Source organism: Suricata suricatta, chromosome 2, assembly GCF_006229205.1.
Source record: "Suricata suricatta isolate VVHF042 chromosome 2, meerkat_22Aug2017_6uvM2_HiC, whole genome shotgun sequence".
In the NCBI taxonomy this organism is placed as follows: domain Eukaryota; kingdom Metazoa; phylum Chordata; class Mammalia; order Carnivora; family Herpestidae; genus Suricata; species Suricata suricatta.
In genome coordinates this window covers 144,190,969-144,199,623 of record NC_043701.1, presented here as the reverse complement: position 1 = coordinate 144,199,623, position 8,655 = coordinate 144,190,969, and positions in this window count along the sequence as shown.

Genomic DNA, 8,655 nt, shown 5'->3' with positions numbered 1-8,655 from the left:
AAAGGTTAATACTAATGGGATTTTTGGGTGACTTTTATGTGCTTTCCTCTGTATTTTTAAATGTCTACAATACACAGTAGTATTTGTGTAACTGGAAGACAATAATATAAGAACGGCCCACATTACTTCTGTGCTAGCTGCTATAAAAATGTCAGTAGAAGGCAAAGTAAAATGAGACCTTTCACTTTGGAGCCTGCATTTTCAAGTGGTAAAGAGCTGAGCTGTAAGAATAAGATCAGAATTACTATAAGTGAGATCTTGAAGAAACCACTGCTTCAGGCTCTTCATTTTGCAGATGAGGACACTGAGAGGGAAGTTTAAGAGAACAAAGTCAGCATCCTTGACCCAATAAATCACCCTCTTAACAGAATTGAGAATGGACATTAATTCCTTAAAAGGTTTTCTATCTCTTCCCCTCCAAAAAAGAATCAATGCCTGATAAAAATGTGATCTTTAGCCTCTGCCCTGGATGCAAAATTTAACTAGCACAGAAGAAATGGGTGTTTTGCAACATTCTCCTTCCCTTTAAAAGTTACAGAGATTAAAAAACAAAACAAAACAAACAAACAAAAAACACCTCTCCCGCCCCCTCTGTCAATGTAGTTTTATGCTTGCTTCCATGAACCGAAGAAAAAGACTCCTTGGAGGATATTTTATTTCTTTCGTGTGTGTGTGTGTGTGTGTGTGTGTGTGTGTGTGTGTGTGATGTATGTTTCTGAAAACATTAGATATCCATTGCAGAAAGTGTAGAAAATGCTAAAAATGATACAGGAAATCCTAATCACATACTTTGTATTGTCACTCCAAAACAGTGATAATTACAGTTATGGATACTTCCAGATTTCTCCCTTCTCTCTTTCCCCTTTTTTTCATTTCTGTGTCAATGGTTTGTTGTTGCTGCTGGTTTTAATCAGTTGTGAGCCCACTGAAAAAGAAGCCATTTCCTCACACATCTGCCCAAATCTGATGGCTCTGGCTATCACCCTACACACCCAGGCAAGATCCTGTAGGAACTGAGGTGATTTCACCTGTTCAAAAACATCCACTTCCAGGCCCCAAACACAAAGGCTAAAGGAGTGAGAACCCGGTAATGCGCAGCTCAGCACATGACTTGCTTTGACTAATGAGGTTAGCGGATATGATGCAAACAAAGACTTGTGTAGGTAGGCTTGTCCTCCCCAAAGAGAACAGAGAGGTAGAGTTCCATTGGAAGAATCACACCTGAGAGAAATAGTTAATAATTGTTGCTCTAAGTCACTAAGCATTGGCAGTGAGGGACCACACACAGAAAGGTACCTCACAGCAGAGTGCTGGCTACAGATGCTAACCAGTGTCCATACTGGTGGGCAACTGCAGGTCAGGAAGAAAGCTTTCTCCTCTTAAAGTCTCCTTGACTTCTTTTCAATGGGCAGCACTCATCTCAACAGACAAGGCACCCCCTGCCGGGGCAGACTAGTTTGGGCTATTTTCTTTCACCAGTCATATTCCTGTTTTCCCTGGGGAACAATGGTACTCTAAGAAAGTTTAATTCTTCATAGTAGGAACTTCTTTTAACTTGACTTTCCTCGGGTCATTTATCCCTTCTGCTGAGACAGTTTATAATGCATCTTCATCTTTTTCCTCTGCTTTGATTTATTACTGTCTCGTGTGTCCGTTTAAAGAAGTGCACTTGAATTCCAACAGGCAAGACTGGTGTGAAGGAAAAGTAGTGGCAGAGACGGTGAGTCCTTCATGAAGGAAAAGGAGTCCCGTAAATGGACATGGTGGAGAGGAAATCAGGCTGGGCCCCTAGTGCCCAAGGGAAGGAAGAGAAAGTCAAATAGATATAGACTATCTGTGTCCCATCAGAGGGTCCAGGCCCTGGCAGACACTAGGCCTCCATGGGCCTGTGCATGGACATTTGGTGTTTTTTTAAAACCTTCCAGACTGTCTACCCCTTTCTTTTAGTTAATGAACCCCAATCTCTTTTTAGAAAAAATTCCCCTTCCCTATCACATTTAATCTTGGCAGGACTGAACCAACAAAGTCCAGCCTCCTCTGGCCAAGTGTTGAGCCTGTTACCTAAACTTGGAAAGATGGACAACCCCACTTAAGACTTTGATTCTTGGCCACAGTGACCCCAAGAAAGAAAACTGTCAGAGATGATTCATCCTGAGGTACTGGGAAATTGTTCATTAATTCCCATTTCCTAGACTTTCAGAGCTGTGATGCCCTTACCCTTCCAAATGACTAATGTAAAGATTTCCCCCCCTGCAACTCAGAATATCCTAATTAATTCTCTGGTTTTTCTTGTTAGTCTTCCAGTTTCTGGTGTTTTTCATCATAGAATTTTAACCAACATAGCACAGATTTGCAAAAAGCCCAGGCTGATACTTGAGCTGGAATTACCCTATTGTACTATGGGTTTTTTTTATTTCTGTCATGAAAAAGAAATTATCCTGTCTTTATGAGCATACAACATATTCTGGTAGTAAACATTTTGAATAATTCGTAGGACGTAAAAACGGAAATGAAATCTTTTGAAATCCCACTGGAAGTCAAGGATACCACTGACATTGCTTTGGCCATCTCCTCATGCATCTCTTTACACAGCTCTGTGCAATTTACCAGGAATGGGATTGTGTTGTATGTGCTGTTTCTATGGTGAATAGTATCTGAATGTAGTCTTTCTTGTTTGTTTTTGCCTATCTCTCCTTTTCCTCGCATCTATGACTGCCAATATAACCCAACTGATATCTTTTCATAGTTTCCCTCTATTTAGATAATCATGTACATGTAAATTGTATAGACAGCTGCATACAGACACTCTTTCTGTTGTTTTACAAAATGGGATCACATTACTGTATTCTTCTGTTCTCACTTCACCCTTCATAGTTGAAATCTATCCAAGTTAAGTTATTTCCACAGTCAGTGAGCATTCAATTTTGTGAACAAGCCAACGTTTACTCAACCATTCCCATACTGATAGGCATTTTTTTTTGTAGTTGTTGTTTGGTCACTAGATTAATGAAGCAATAAACATCACTTTGAAATTTAGGAGAAAATGATAAAGTTATCTTTTCATCATTTATAAAAGCATTTTAATTTTAGAAGAGTAAAAATTGTTTCTGCTCATAATATGATTGTATGCCTGAAAAATCCAGGAGACTTTAGTAAAAAACTAATGAAAGGAATGAGAGTAGCTGATCAGGTGACTGGGTATAAGTCAGGTATCCAGTCAAGTGTCTTTCTATGCTAGACATATATGGCAGAAAAGTAGTCAATTCAAAGAAGGAATTAGGCAAAATAGATTTCTTAGGAAAAAACTGACAATAAAAGGTATTATATTTGTAATACAAAAACTATTAGATCTTAAAGGACATAAAGCATTATAGGAATAAATGAAACACTGTATTTTTTATATAAGATGATATCATAAAAGTATGCTTTCTCCCATAAGTAATATAAAATACATAAGTATATTTAATTCACTTCCAGTTAAAATTCCAATTTTTTTGGTTGTTGTTCTTTTGAAACAAGGTAAAATGATATTTGGGGAAACATGGGGGGAAAGGCTAATAGTATTCAAGAAATGTATAGAAGACTAACAAGAGGGACCTTGCTTAGAAGATGTCAGAAGGCATTTTAAAGCTGATGTACACAAAGCAAGACACTTAGATATTTTCCCCAATCCTCTTGCCAAGGACTGCTAAAAACTGTGGACATTATAAACAAAACAAACATAAGAAGGTTCTGAAAGGAGTAAAGAAGCCAGGTGGACTGGGGACCTCAGGATTCAAAGAATAATACATTAGAGCTTTCTGTATTTTCTTTTTGCATCACATATCCCAGATTTAGGGTTGAAAGAGCCAGCAACCCAGAAATTCCAAAAAGCACAGATAACCACCTCCACCCTCTCCCCAACCTGCTCTTTCTAACCAAAGGAGCCATAAAGGGGAAGCCTGGCAAAGCAAAAAGGTATTGGACGATAAAGCTCTACTCTCACCAAACACTACAGAGAAAACCCAAGGAAAGTAGAGAGACTAGATTTCCACACTTGCCAGGCTACAAAGGAGATGCCACTAGCCCCCACAACAACTGCCTTCACGGTTATTAGAAAAGGCTAAGTAGGAGGCTAGCAGTTACCCTCCCCAAATCCCACTGTGATGTCAGTGGAGACCTTGTAAGAAGACTGGACTTCTGCCCCCAAATGGCATACTTGGGAGGCCAAGTAGGGGGGGTGAGGACTTTTATCACTGCTGAGTGATCATGAGGCCACTGCCTATGATGTCTGTGGTGGACATTCAGGAGTCATTCCTACACCTCTCAGCTGGAATGAAATGACACTAGTGAGGATCTGGAGCCCCAGCCTCACGTAGGAGTCATGCAGAGTCCCACCATCTCCACCTTGGGTGCTAACAGAGGCTGAGTGGAGAAACTTGGGCTTCTACTCCAGCCTGGCAGCAATTATGTTATTCACTCCCTTCCCCTGCTGGAGCAATGTCAGACAAACCCCACCTAAAACAGCAAGTCCAACTAACACAAAGAATCTCATAACATAATACTCAAAATGTCCTGATTTAAATTGAAAATCACTTATTGAGGCACCTGGGTGACTCAGTCAGTTAAGCCTCCAACTTCAACTCAGATCATGATCTCATGGTTTGTGAATTCAAGCCTGTATCAGGCACTGAGCTGGAGTCTGCTTCAGATTCTCTGTCCTCCTCTCTCTCTTCCCCTCCTCCACTCACACTCTGTCTCTGCCTCTCTCAAAAATAAATAAACATTAAAAATTTTTAATAGAAAGAAAAAGAAAATCACTTTTCATATCAAGAACCAGGAAAATCCCAAAGTGAACAAAAACATGCAATCAACACCAAGATAGCAGAGATACTAAAATTATAATGATTGTAAAACAGACATCAAAAGACGGTTCTGTGAACAATTATGAACGAGCTTCAGAGAAAATGAAGGAAACAGAAAAGTCTTAGAGAAGAAACAGAAGAGGTGAAGAATCACCATGTAGAAACGTGGAACAGAAAAATACAATAACTGTAATTAAAAACTCAATGAATGGGTGCAACAGAAGAGTGAAGGGAATGGGGGAAACAATTGGGGAACTGCAATGGAAGAGAGAACAGTCAAGATTATGCAGTCTGAACAACAAAGAGAAAATTGATCGAAATAAAAAATAAGCAGAACGTCAATGACCCATGGCTCTAAAACAAAACATCTAACATTCTTGTTATGATAATCCCCAAAGGAAAGAGAAGGGCAGGCCTGTAAAAATACTAGATAGAATCATGGCTGAAAAATTCCTAAATTTGGTAAAAGACCTAAAACTAAGATTCAGGAGGCTGCAAAAACCCCACTTAGGATAAACCCAAAAGTCCATGGCAAAACACATCATAGTCAACCGTCTGAAAACTGAAGTTGAAGATAAAAACTTGAAGGCAGCAGGAGATATGACATCTTACCTATAAAGGAAAATCAGCTCAAATGACAGGGGATTAAGCATCAGAAAGTATTGAGGCTAAAGGAAGTGGTACTTTTTCAAGTGCACAAAGAAAGGAACAGTCAACAAAATCCTGCATGCACTGAAAATACCTTTCTGGAATGAAGAGACAATCACGACGTTCACCGATGAAGGAAACTAAGAGACTTTGTCACCAGAAGAACTACACAAAAGAATGGCTAATGGAAGTTCTCTGAACAGAAAGGAAATAATAAAATAAGGAATATTGGAAAATCAAAAAAAAAAAAAACCATGGTAAGCAAAAAATACAGGTAAATACATGAATGTTTGATCACTGAAGCAAAAATTAGGACACTTCTTGATGTGGCCCTAGATGTCAGTAGAAGAAATATTTAAGACAATTATAATATAAAGAAGGGAAGAATAAAAAAGCCATAAAAAGAGGTAAAGATTTTAGATTTTATTCCAACTGGTAAAATGAGGAAATAAGTAGACTCTGATATGTATATATAAAGTAATACTTAGAGTGATCACTCAAAAAGGTATACAAAGAAAAATACTCAAAAATGCTATAATTAGGGGCACCTTAGTGGCTCAGTAGGTTAAGCGTCCAACTTCGGCTCAGGTCATGATCTCGCAGTTTGTGAGTTTGAGTCCCACATCAGGCTCTGTGCTGACAGCTCAGAACCTGGAGCCTGCTTTGGATTCTGTGTCTCCCTCTCTCTCTGTTGTTCCTTCGCTCGTACTCTGCCTTTCTCTCTCAAAAATAAATAAAAATTTTTAAAAATGCTATAAATAAAAGTGGAATGCTAAAATGTTACTAAAACTCACAAGAAGTCAAACACATGAAAGAAAGGATGTTCAACACCATTAGCCATTAGAAACATGGAAAATAAAACCATAGTATGTCATCAGACAATATCAGAAATGGTAAAATAAAAAAAATAGTCAACAACACCAAATGCTGGCAAGGATGTGGAAAACGTGGACGACTCAAGATGGGGATATAAAATGGTACAGATGCTTTGGGATACAGTTTAGCAGCTTAAAGAAAAAAGTAAAGATGTGGCTACTAACAACTTAACAATCACACTCCTGAGCGTTCATCCCAAAGAAAGTGAAAAACCCATGGAGCGCCTGGGTGTCTCAGTCAGTTGAGCCTCTGACTTCAGCTCAGGTCATGATCTCGCAGTTAATGGGCTTAAGCCCCAAAACGGGCTCTGTGCTGACAGCTCAGAGCCTGGAGCCTAGAGCCTGGAGAAGCTTTGAATTCTGTGTCTCCCTATCTCTCTGTCCCTCCCCCGCTCATATTCTGTCTCTCTCTCAAAAATAAACAATTAAAAAATTTAAAAAAAAAAGAACGTGAAAACCTGAAGAAAACAAAAGGCTGTACACAAATGTTTATGGAATCTTTATTCATGAGTCCCAAACTGGAAACTACTCTCTTCCTTCAAAGGGTGAATTGTTAAACTCTGGTATATCCACATCACAGACACTATGCAGAAATGAAAATGAATGAATTATTATTACACAAAAACCTGGATGAGTCTCCAGGGAATTCTGCTGAATTAAAAAACCAAACCCCAAAGGTTTTATACTGTATAATTCCACCTATTTAACATCTCAAAATAACAAAGTTATACAATTGGAGAACAGATTAGTGGTGGCCATGGGTAAAGAAGAGGGTTGGAAAGGGAGGTGGTGGCTACGAAAGAACCACAGGAGCGATCCTTGTGATGACTGAATGTTCTGTATCTTGATCGTCTCTGTGTCAATGTTCAGATTGTGATATTATATCATAATTTTGCAATATGTTACCATTGGAGGAAAGTGAAGAAGGGGTATGGTAAATGTCTCAATATTATTTCTTACAACTGAATGTGAACCTACTATTACCTCAAAATAGAAATGTTTACTAAAGAAAACTTAAAAGAAAAAAATTTAAAGCTTAAAAATATAAAAATTAAATTTAAAACAACGTAAATGGTTATATGGTCTTATGGTCTTCCCCTATTAATTTACCTACTCTCTAGAACTGACAAGGCCCTGTGAAAACATGATGATCCAAGGGCTTGAATGCAGAGGAGGGCAATTTCCAGAACAAAGGGAGTACAGGATACACAATAAAACACATCTCTTCCCTAGGGCCCTTTTCCTCATCCTCTCCTTGCCACTGAGTAAAGTCAAATGTTTTGGGGTTTGTTTTTAATGCTTCCATGCAATAGGAAATCCATGATACCACACTGTTGTTTTCATTTGCATTTTTACTAGTAAAGTCGACATTTTCTTCAAATGTGTTTTAGCCATTTGTAGTTCTTTTGCTTGAATAACCTGTTCATATTTTACCTTTTCTTCTGTCAAGATCTACTTTTTACTAATTTATAAGAACCCATTACATATCAGGAATGATAATCCTAATGTTTTGTGGAAAATATTTCCTTTAGAATAAGTAAATTTCTTTTTAGTAATTTTTGTTGTCCAAATAGTGTAGATTAGATATAGTCAAATATGTAGATGTTTATCCTTGCAGGTTTTGAGTTCTGGGTTTAGATCAAGAAAACCTTATCCATCACCAAATTATTAAAATATTTTATTGATTTTTCTTCTTTGTAGATTTTTATTTAGTCCTTTTATTCTTTTTTTAAGCTTATTTTGAGAGAGAGAGAGAGAGAGAGAGAGAGCGACATGTATACACACACATGAGAATGGGTGGGGGGAGGGGAGTAGAAATCTACAAGGAACTCACCAAACTCCACACCCCAAAAACAAATAACCCAGTGAAGAAATGGGCAGAAGACATAAAGAGACACTTCTCCAAAGAGGACATCCAGATGGCCTATAGGCACGTGAAACGATGCTCAACATCACTCATCATCAGGGAAACACAAATCAAAACCACACTGAGATACCACCTCACGCCAGTCAGAATGGCTAAAATGAACAAATCAAGAGACGATAGGTGCTGGCGAGGGTGTGGAGAGACGGGCACCCTCCTACACTGTTGGTGGCAATGTAAACTGGTGCAGCCGCTCGGGAAAACAGTGTGGAGATTCCTCAAAAAACTATCCATAGAACTCCCTTATGACCCAGCAATAGCATTGCTGGGGATTTACCCAAGACAGACAGAAATGCTGATGCATAGGAGCACATGTACCCCAATGTTCATAGCAGCAATGTCAACAATAGCCAAAACATGGAAG